This window comes from Homarus americanus, unplaced genomic scaffold, assembly GCF_018991925.1.
Source record: "Homarus americanus isolate GMGI-L3 unplaced genomic scaffold, GMGI_Hamer_2.0 scaffold53233, whole genome shotgun sequence".
Taxonomy (NCBI): Eukaryota; Metazoa; Arthropoda; class Malacostraca; order Decapoda; family Nephropidae; genus Homarus; species Homarus americanus.
Genome location: NW_024751660.1, coordinates 3177726 through 3189752, shown reverse-complemented (window position 1 = coordinate 3189752; position 12027 = coordinate 3177726). Strand labels below are relative to the sequence as shown.

Below are 12027 nucleotides of genomic sequence, written 5' to 3'. Positions count from 1 at the left end.
TCACAACCAGCAAGTTGTCTCTGATACTGAGCACTTGTTCGAACCTCCAAGAACTGGTTGAAGAGTTGTCCGAGACTGAGAAGGAGCGTGCATCACTGGTGAGCAAAGTGGAGGCCATCACCAACACATTTATGCCAAGATAATACCAGCGAAAGAGAAATGAACGCCAGCAGTAATTAATCACATGGTACCTCACACAACGCCGACAAGTTCGTGATGCACTCCAGAACATCGGTGTTGGAAAAGAGGTGGAGGAGGAAACACAGGATTTGCCAGATATTACCACCGAGGACTTCCTAGGATTGGAACCAGGAGAGCCAGGGAAGGTGGCTCCAACTAGCCTGCCCATCCCCAGCCTCGGATATCCAACATCACCCAAGCTCATCAAGTTTGGGCTAATTGGTAAGTGCTACTGTATTTTTTAAGTGTTTATGCATTGTTTAATAATGATTTATCTTTATATGCAGAATTTGTATCATTTGGAGGTTATAAACGGAAAAATCAGCGGTTGATGTAGAGTGGCCAGTCTATATTGTTATTTGTCCCATTAGTTTATGTACCGGGTATTTGCAGTTAGCGAATTTGAATTTGGCGCAATTTTTCTAGTCTATAATACTCGCGAAATACAAGATCTTACTGTACATCATCTTTCAAACCCGGAAAAATATTCCCCATCCCCGGAATTTTCTGGGACTGGGGAAATTTTCTCAGAATTTTCCAGAAAATGTGCCCCTTGGAAAATTTCAATTCCGGCTATTGGAGAGTTCCGGGTTTGAGGGATTCTGGCTAACGGAGATATTACTGTATTGAGCCAATTAAAAGAATTAAATTTAATTTTAAAAATATTCAGTGTCACATTTTAATAAATTACTTAAGTTTACATTTTTTATTGATAGTTATTTTCCTTAATATAACTGATAATTATGTTTTTTTACATTATTAACGACACACATTGATATTGAAACTATATCTTGCGCTTGTGAGACCTCACTTGGATTACGCAGTTCAATTCTGGTCACCGTATTACAGAATGGATATAGAATCCCTAGAAAGAATTCAATGGAGAATGACAAGACAAATCCCGGGCATTAGGAACCTCGAGTACAGAGACAGGTTCAAGCATCTTAATTTGCACTCCCTCGAGAGACGTAGAGTGAGGGGCGATATAATAAGAGGTGTATAAATGGAAGTCAGGGCTAAACAAGGGGGACATAACAAAGGTACTCAAACCATCCAACCAGGAGCAAACTCAAAACAATGGTTTTAAATTAGACAAATTTATATTTAGGTGCAAAATAGGTAAACATTGGTTTGGAAAAAGAGTAGTGGATGAATGGAACAAGTTACTAAACATCATCATTAACTCGAATACACTGGATAGCTTCAAACATAGGTTGGATGGATATATGAGCAATAAGGGTTGGGTGTAAATGGGACTGCCCAGTATGGGTTAATAGGCCCGCTACAGTGTGACGGCTCAGAACAGCGACAATCCTTAGGAAAAAATATTCAAGAAAATGACGCAAAAGTGGTAGTGTGATGCTGTCTTTAATAACAACAGCATTCCAGCGTTCCACACAAGTTTTGAAAGAAATTACTCTCCAGTTCACTACACTATTACAGCAGTTATACTAATACATCATTCTTCAAGTTGTTATTATGTACAAATTAATGCAATAATTAACTATTTTTCACTTGTAAAAGGAAGATGACTTGGCTTGAGCCAAGACAAATCAATCTTGGAATTTTGCCATGTCACAATTTGGCTTCCAAATTTCTAGAAGTACCCACATTCTCCACCAACACAATGCTCTATAGTTGCATTATCAAATAAACTTTCCCAATTTGTGACATCAATATGTATAGCCATTATTGATTTCCTTGTCACACTACGGCACCTAATTTTTACCATTTTGGAAGTACAGTACAGTACTGTACAGTATATAAATTAAAAGCATAAAAAACAAGGCTTTTTATTATGACACTACAGCTGTACTATTGACTCTACAGATATAGTAGAGTACACGCAGTCCCCAATATACGAAGATGTGATTTACATAAATCGGGGAATGCCTGTACTTTCAACATCAAAATACATTTTTTAAATTTTTGCCCATATAACTTTAATGAAAGTTGTCTTAGAGGGTTTATACTTTCTATAAATTTACTTGTGCTTGGAATATATATACATATATGTATACTGTATATTGCAAAGGTATATGCAACCATAACCTTCGTGAATGAGATCTGAATGAAAAATAGCAGTGGGAATTTACTCACCAAATACAGAACATGGTCTAATACTGCATACTTGGGTTGTCTCAAACCATTAACCTGGGCTCTTTAAGTATACAAAATTATTTCTGTATAAATGAGATTACTGGGGTAATAGTAAAAATAACTACTGTAGAGGTAGAAATGATGAATTATTACAAATATGAAAATAAGAAAATGCTTGACTTTGGTTTCCTCTGGATATTAATGTTCATGAACTTGTTTGTGCATAAGATATAAATTGAGGATACATTATGGAATGCATAAATAACAGGTACATCTAAGCAAAGGAAAACTTGACAAGGTACCGTAACCGCACTTGTCCTTCTTTGTATATCACATACTCACTGGACAAGAATCCACTAGCCTGAAACTCCCTCTGAGGTTCTGGTGGTCCAGTGGGTACAATCACTCTTATGTCATCAAAGTGCTGTATCTTGTCTTTGGAAGGGTCTGTGAAGGTGAAAAAGAAAATATTAATATAAAAAACATTATAAATTTAACTGCCTTTCCAAAAAACATACTGTACTCTGGAGAATATGAGAAAGAACCATGAGGACCCAAGGTGAAGGAAGAACCGTTCTTTGTATAAACCAAAGAGTAACTTGCCTCGAGTTTTAATGTACAGTATGATACAATTTGTATTTCCTTTGATTGGCACTATCAGCATGGGGCCCATGTCACTATTTGCTGTATGGTTTCATCGGGCATGAGACCCAAGTGTTTGCTAATATGGGATCATAAGTCCATATTGAAGTGTAAGGCTACACAAGCATGGGGCCAGATCAAGTCAGGTTTACTTATGAACTTATATAGTGTTATTGTACAAATGATCAAGCACTGATCTATAACTGATATCTTTGAAACAAAAGTAGTCTAAAATAGTTGAAGCTTTTCAAAAATGTACTACTAAGAGCTTATTCTTTTCTTACAACATTAAGTTGATTAACTGAACTACAGTATACACCTCGAGATATCTACAACATAACCCAGCGAGCATAGCTGGGAAAAAAGTATTACCACATGACAAAATTACAAAGGCCATTAAGTTAATAATTAACTTAAAACAAAATATTATTAACTACCGAAAATCGAAAATACCAGAAAATATGAAATTAGATGGGAGATGGAGAGGTAAATATAAGCTTGAAGAATAGAAGGAAATGGGTAAACCAAGAGTATGAAAGGATGCACTAAATGTGAAGGAGGATGGTCATTCAGGTAAACAGCTGCACGTGTATTTTAGGAGAAGGATGTAACAATTGACCTATGAAGTGACAGGAGTGAATCAGATTTGAGGACAACATTCCTTCTAGCCTAGGCAGCCTCACAACAGTCTGTCAAGAGCTGTACACTTAAATTTTTAGCTGCAAATATTAAATAAACACCTTAAGAGGTGCAACTTGTTAAACATTCCTTGTTTTTATATTATTTTTACTTTTTACATATATTTGGTAAATTTAAAGCAGATTTATTATTCATACTTTTATTTCTAGTCCTTAAACTGCTTCATGAACCAATTGACGCAAAGCCTTTTCCCGTCAACATTCACGGCCACGACCTTACTAATGTCACATGCTTAGTTATGCTCTATCCACCCTGGATGATATACCATCTGGTACCTCCTGCCAGGCCACTCAGAAGATGCAGGGACATCCCAAGTTTATTACCCCTAAGCATCTGCCAAAATAATCTCATCAGCAGTGATGATGGGGAGGAAGCATACATCAAGTCTGATGTATAAGCATTAGAAACAAGTGGAGTGATATACAGTAATGTACAGTTGACCCTCGTTAATTCGGACCCCTTTAATCCGGATTTCGGATAATTCGGACAAAATCTGAACGAATTTTTTTTTTTTTTTTAATTTGTAGGAATATTACCTACGCGGACCTTAAGCTAAAATGCTGGTTAAATGTAACATCTCCACCACTAGTATGGGGGGGGGGATGCAACTTTTAGCTTCAGACATGAAAAATATTTACCATTTACTGCCAGTAAACAATGGAAACGTAAAATATGTACCAATTAGTCATGAAAAGTTGTGCAGTTCCTTCAGCAAATGAAGCTCACCAACTTACAATAGGCTAAATTACCTTACAACGTGCTTTCAGTAGTCTATGTTGAAGTTCTTAGCACAGGCTAACTTATCATATCATATACGGTATCAAAGTTCTCATTGATCTACAAAAAATACCGGTAATAAAAACCTTTTTGATATTTCACACTTAATATTATACCCGGCAATCTACTTCAACCTCCTATTGTTTACAACGACGCATGACGCACCACCAGCTGTTGAGTATCAGCTAGACGGTACACGTGTTTTTCGAATCGTTTTCAGTTAAAATACTGTTACATCACATGTATATTTTACCTTAACTGTGTCTGAATGAATATATTCTCGGAAATAAATAGTAGTTTTGCTGAAACGTGATGTATTTTAATGTAAAATAGGATAAAATGCATGACGAAAACAAAAGATTTTACCTAACCTTCCGATGTTCAAGAGAAGTTACTCGTTTTTTTTAATAGTTTTTGGTTAAAATACTGTTATATTACAATGGTATTCTATTCATAATGTGCTTGATATAATGCATTCACGGAAATGTAATATTTTTGCTGAAATGACGTATGTATTACAGTGGAAAGTGGGATAAAATCATGACGAAAACAATGACTTTCGCTTTGTTTCGTTCAAAAGATGTTACCGTAATCGCTTTTCGATTGGTTTTCAGTTAAAAAACTGTTGTATTACAATAATATTCTATCCTAATTGACTTGAATAAATACTACGATACCATATTTCTGAATATTTTCATTAAAATCCATCCAAATCATTTTCCTTGTCATCGTCTGCAGCACCAAACAGCTTCTCCCAGTCCTCTCCTTGAACAGGGCTAGAGGGTACGTGTTTTTCGAATCGTTATCAGTTAAAAAACTGTTACATCACATGTATATATTACCTAAACTGTGCCTGAATGAATATATTCTCAGAAATAAATCGTAGTTTTGCTGAAACGTGATGTATTTCAATGTAAAATAGGGATAAAATACATGACGAAAACAAAAGACTTTACCTAAGCTTCCGATGTTCTTGAGATGTTATTCGTTTTTTTACTAGTTTTCAGTTAAAATACTGTTATATTACAATGATAATCTATTCATACTGTGCTTGATATAATACATTCACGGAAATGTAATATTTTTGCTGAAATTACGTACGTATTACAGTGGAAAGTGGGATAAAATCGTGATGAAAACAATGACTTTGAAATATAATGCAATATTAACCCCTAAATCGGTTAATTCGGACAATCGGCTAAAACAGACACCCTTCCCCCCCCCTATTAGTCCGAATTAACGAGGGTCGACTGTACCTATATTGGTAGGAAAAGCTGATGCTCATTGTTTTGGGGTTTTTGCTATCATTTGTTTTATGTACTCATATGCTACAGGGAAGGCAGGAATATCATTTATTTTTTAATACTAGTTATGTTTACATATGATACTATCATTTTATAATTTTTATGAATTGCTTCTAAACGGCTGATTTTATGCACATACTAGGTAGGCAATTACTGTAAAATGTTAAAAGAGGCATCCTGTAGTGAAATGGTTAAAAGCTAGTCGTAGTAGACATCTGCATACTGTCATGCTATTGGCACATGCAACAAAGTTCATTCTCATGTAAAAATTAGAGGAACTATGTTTGTGGGCCTTGTTGTACGAGAATTACACAGCAGTAAAAGAACAACAAGGAATGAAGTGGAAATGTGTGGATTCGCTTATTTTTAGACACCCTGAATTCCATAGGACGATTATTGACAGAATATTATAAACACTGTACAATCAAAGTTCATCATACCATCACTATGAAGTACAGTACATCATTGCTTTTGGGTAACCACAAAACATATCAGGAGTCATGTGACCCTGCATGATATGGGTCAACAGGTTTGAAAGCATGAAATGAAGTGGAATGAATAAGTATACCAGTATCGATCTTGGTTAGAACATACTGTTAGGTGATAAACAAACCAATTCTTAAACACAATTGTGAATTGAAAACTCACCTCCCAAAGAAAAAATAATTGTATTAAAATTGCAGATCAGAAAGTTGAAACCCAGGTGTTGAAAGAAAATAGTTATCCTCATTGGTGGTTAGAAAAATACCATGTCCTGTACAGTAATTGCATAGCCATCACCTGGCTGTAACCTGTCCATATTCACTTAACTAATAATAACTTAACTACATTTCCCTCAATCACTAACCTGTCCTCATTCACCCACCTGGCTCTAATCTGCCTTTAGCTGCAATGCTGTTAAAGCCTTCTGGGGCCTGAGTGAGAGAGCTGTTGCCCATTTTGATGTATTTCATCCTCCCTAAGGCCGTTTCCACCAGGAACATGAACCCCACATTCCGTTCTCCCTCAAAAGTCCCCCACTGGACACCAACTGCAGAAATTGAGAGAAAAGGGCACTGAATATTAAAGGTTCAGTACACAAAGAGGCAGTGTGGCAAGCACTGCAATTAACTGCCTTCACAACCTTAACTGCTAAGTTTGGGGATACCAGATACCTTAAGCACACACCAGCAACCCCTATGACAGAAGTGCACTGTATTCCTCAAACACTACATCCCATGCAATATGATGGGCTTCTGTTAAATAGTTTGATAAATGACCAAAGAGGATTTGTAAAGGTTGGGGATCAGAGCAGCAAGGTTGCTGTAGTATCATACAAACAGGACAATGAACAGCAAGTCTAAGAGATGAAATGAATACAATTATTTTTAGATAGTAATGAAGTTGAGTTTATAATTTTTCTGCTAGCCAATAAATATTTTATTCCATGAACACTATGATCCCACTAGACACTGGTTGAATTATTCAATTTTGACAGAAGTCAGATTATGAATAAGCCCTACATTCAGTGAGATCATGGTACAGCAGAATCTTACATAGCTAGGCATCTATAGACATACAATCAGGGAAAGAGTCCTGTCAGTCCTCCAACCTGAGACTCATGAACCTGTGAAACAGACATACACACATTGTTGGCACACTGGGTCATGTGATGTCTCAGATTCACAGGTTCATGAGTCTCAAGAGTTCATGGATAGGAGGACTGACAGGACTTTTTTCTGTGACTGTACAAGTGACCCTCACTTTTTTACTTCACTTAATGCCATCTCACTATTACAGGTACAGTATATGCAACACCCCCATTTCTAAGAATCATACTGACAAAAAATAAAAACAATACTATATTATTTTAGCTATTTGTTTCATTTCTGCCCCCACAAATACGGTGCTCTCACACTGAGATGAATGCAGTCAAATAAACAGTAAATGTACAAAAATTAAAGTTGCACAAATACCTCCAACCTACCATTCCAAGAACTCTTGGCATGTTCAGGGGTGAAATATAGCCCTTTCCCAAGACTACCACCAGAGAATGGGGTGATCCTCAACCCAGATTTCAAGATTTCGGCAACTCGAGCCACGTTCACACCATGCCACAAGAGCTTTCGATAGTGCAGCCCTACATGTTCTTCAAATCTAAAAGAAAATTACAAGAATGAAGTAATAAACATGAAAATTATAAATACAATTTGATACTACAGTATGAAGCATTTTATAGACAGTAATACCCCGATTTACGCGGTCAATTGAACCCACAGAGGCCCGCGTAAAACGGGAAACGCGGAAATGGAACAACAGAACATATGGGATTAATTGAAATAGAGACTGGGCCGACCCCCAAACTCCACTTTTTCAGACAATACCTACGTAGTAGTAAAAATAACATCTTAATTTTATGATGGTATGCACACACAATTAATAATTCAGAAAAATATCAATAATATTAGGTTTTTTAACATTTACATAAGTAAAAAAGATGGCTGGGCACACGGGGATGGGGGGTTGGTTCCGAGGCAGAGGGCAGATTATTGGCCCTCACCTGTATCACTTGTATCAATTGTATCACTATCCACCACAGGCTTGCAGGGCCTCTTTGTCAAACCCCTCAAAGTCCATATAAGTCCATATCCTCACTATCACTGACTTGGGCCAGCTGTGGTGGGTGGCGGGTAAAGAACTCGGTAATGTTTTGATGACTGGGCGACCTTGTGCGCACCCTGCCCACGCCACTTCCCACGCATATGAGTAGATGCACAGCGTAAAGTGGGAATTCTGGCGGGGTACCGCGTAAATGTGGAAACGCGTAAACGGGAACCGCGTAAATTGGAGTATTACTGTAACCTGAAACAAGTACAGTAATATACTGTAAAATACTGTATCAATCTTTATGTGATATGCTTTTACCTCCTACAGACCAGGGACCATACACCAATAACTACCCGGTAGGCATATTTTTACACAGTTCTCTCTCATGATATCCCTTATACACACACATCCTCACTTTGACCTTCTACCTAATATGAGTGTGTGTGTGTGTGTGTGCATGCATCACTAAATAGGGATAAACCTTAAAATGCACCAATGTTTTATGCCAAACAGACATAACAGTTTATTGGTTTCAGGAGTGATCAAAGGAATGAATTCTGATATTCATTGTTACATATAAAAGAGGATGGACCTTGGTTGTACTGATAGTAGGGGAGTGTATTACATATTCCAATGTGACAAAGACTAATCCTAACTGAAACAAGATATGAAAAAGATCTGGAATTTTAAGTTGAGAATGAACTGAAATTCTTAGATCATTGTGAAAATGTGAATCTTGTTAATAAACTACAGTCCAGTCCTGCTTAATGATTAACCAATTACAGTAATTAGGAATTCAGTTGATGACCTTAGAGTTTTGGGGTAAGAAAATTCAATGGACGACCTTCTATTCAATTTCACGAGCAATATTTCCAATGAAAGAGTGCTTACATGCCTGCCAGGACCCACAGCAAGTCACACTCCAGTTGCCAATTACATATTCTTTTACTCCTAAAATGGCAGCCATCATCAGTGGATGTTTCATGTTCCATACATTCCATTTTTTGTGCATATGAGGGTGGATTAGGGATTCTTTAGCCATTTTTTAAGGTTTAATTTACATTTGGTCTTCTTATATAATCACTTAAATGATAAACAGAACCTTAAACTCATATTCTAATATCAACCAGTCCAGATGTCACTTGAATCAGTCAATTTGCCCATCAGCCAGTTCAAAATGTAAACACTACATTAAACTCTATTGCTTGCACTTCTACAGACTATCTTATTATTATTAAAGTACTTCACCTTGACACACTTGCTTGTATTCTGTAAGACATTCTCCTAGTAACTGACCTATGATTACATTTTACTTACACACAAATACTTGTGCCCAACAACCACCAGGGTTACAGGGTTTCTAAATCCCTAACATGACAATAAATTTGAAGTAACTCACTGAAAAATCTAAATAAACATCAGGTTCCCCAACTATTGTTCCTTGAATTAGAATTTTTTTCTGAACCTACAACAAACATGAACAGGAAGATTCATTATCAATATAAAATTCTTTAATAATGACATGAGTAGCACTGAAATATCAAGCCTCCTTAAGATTATTTTACTGTTAACCCCTTGGGCTGAATAAAATCATCTGGCATTAGACAAATAGAATATTAAAAGATGTGTCCTTGTAGTGAAGGAATTAAAAACACAGAAAATTAAGTAATCAATATGAAACTTTACAAAAAGACAAACTGCAATACTGTACTTGGCCTTCTCCTCTGGCCGGTGAACACTCCACACATCCAGCAAGGTACACTTTCTTGAGTTTTTGCATGCTTCTGAATATTCCTTCACCACCTGCAAATATTAATCTGTTGTGTGTCTGTTCACTATACACGGTCACACGTTTAAGGAGTCACAAAGGTGGAACCCCCTCATTAAAAACATCTATTTTCCTGTTTCTTTGCTATGTGCAACCACAGCTTATAAGATACGAGCTGAAATTTTATATTCTTATGTGAATACTCCTAAGAGCGCTCACAAACATCTAAATTGGGAGAAAGGATGGGTCTTGGGTCTGTCCCTATGGGACATGAACAGTTTTGAACATACTGTGGGTATATGAAACTTAATAAAGTTATTTTTGGTATGTGCACTTAATTTTGGTCAAGCACAGACATTAGCAATGAACTGCCCTCTAATTCTAGAGAGTGGGCCTTTTTCTTTAATAGAGTGTTTGTGTGCCTTTTTGCACCCCCTTAACATAAAGAGCTTAAATTTGGTATGGTTATGAAGTTGAAAGTGTTAAAAACAATTCTGAGCAATGCAGAATATTCTAGCTACAGTCTGTTCACTCAATGTTTGCAATTGAGGCCTAGGGTCAGGTCAGTTTGTAGCAAAGTAACAGATTGGTTGGCAGACAATTTGAAGAATCCTTACAGTTCTTCAGTATTTAACCTATCATATTTTTTAATTTATATTCTGATATTTTAACCCTTTCACTGCGTTTCACGCACTTGCCATTTTATTCTGGCCACTGCCAGACAATTTTATTCAGCTTAGGCCCTTAGGGGTAACCTCCAACAGCCAAAGGGTTAAAAATCTATCTCGATTAACCCTTTAGCTGCGTTTCACGCACTTGCCATTTTATTATGGTTACCGCCAGACACCTTTATTCAGCTTAGGATAAACTCCCGCAGCCAAACGGTTAAGGGATAATAACTTTTCTCTTATTATCTCTGATAATTCCCACACTTGGGGAAGCAAAAATTAGCATGTGAAATTTTCTGGTAACATAAACATCTTGGTGACAGCAAGAACAATGAGTAAAAAAAAATTTCAGCAACATCTTTGACCATGCTGCCATGTGGAGTTTACATCCTAGAATTTGTTCACCATATTCATGCTACTTTTTTGCTTCCTCAAGTGCAGAAATTATCAGAGCTCAACATAGAAAGCTTATTATATTTTAAAATACCATAATATAAATAGTATGATAGATTAAATACTAAAAAAACTGTAGTGGCTCTTGGAATGTCAGTCTGCCAACAAATCAGCTGCCTTGCTACAAATTAACCCTGGGCCTCAGTTGCAAGCTTCAAGTGAACAGACTATAATAAATACATATACTCTAAGGTACACTCACTAAAAGATTATTCTGCACCTTTACGAGGTTATACAATATGACACACCGGACCAAGAAATCTGTTAACACTCATCACGGCTTCTGTCACAGTGATCGTTGCAGATGGTTTCAGAGCCAAGGGTGTAGAATATATTTTTAGTGAATGTACATGTGTGTAGTATGGGAGGATGAACTATTGAAATGTGAGTTAATTGTATAATAATACATAACTTTACCACACAAATTCTTGAAATGGTCTGAAATTGCAGAAATTCTAGTAATAATGTACCAAGCTTTCACCACCCTCTTCCGTCTTCAAGTACAGTACAGGGTATAGCTGTACTTCTAACTATATGGACCGCACACTTATCCAATACTTACCCTACCAGAAATGTTTATATTCCTTTATCTAGATACTGTACACACTACTACAAGTGATATCTCCATTAGTCAGAATCCCTCAAACGTGGAAACCTCTGATAGCCGGAATTTAAATTTTCCCGGAAAATAGTTCCCAAAGCCGGAATTTTCCAGAAAATTCTGCCTTTGGGAAAAATTTTCTGAGGGGCACATTTTCCGGAAAATTCTGAGAAAAATTTCCTGATACCTGGAAAATTCCGGGGATAGAGGAGTTTTTTCCGGGTTTGAGAGATGAAAATCAGGATCATT

General features: G+C 36.7%; 1 long non-coding RNA gene across 1 annotated transcript; it reads right to left on the bottom strand.

Moving 5' to 3' along the window:
• Positions 1 to 1961: 1961 nt before the first annotated feature.
• On the bottom strand, positions 1962 to 10384 carry LOC121854769. The gene is made up of 4 exons (XR_006086633.1): positions 10000 to 10384; positions 7669 to 7838; positions 6568 to 6732; positions 1962 to 2727 (listed from the first exon to the last, which is right to left on the bottom strand). It is a non-coding gene; the product is annotated as an uncharacterized LOC121854769 (long non-coding RNA).
• Between the last annotated feature and the right edge of the window lie 1643 nt (positions 10385 to 12027).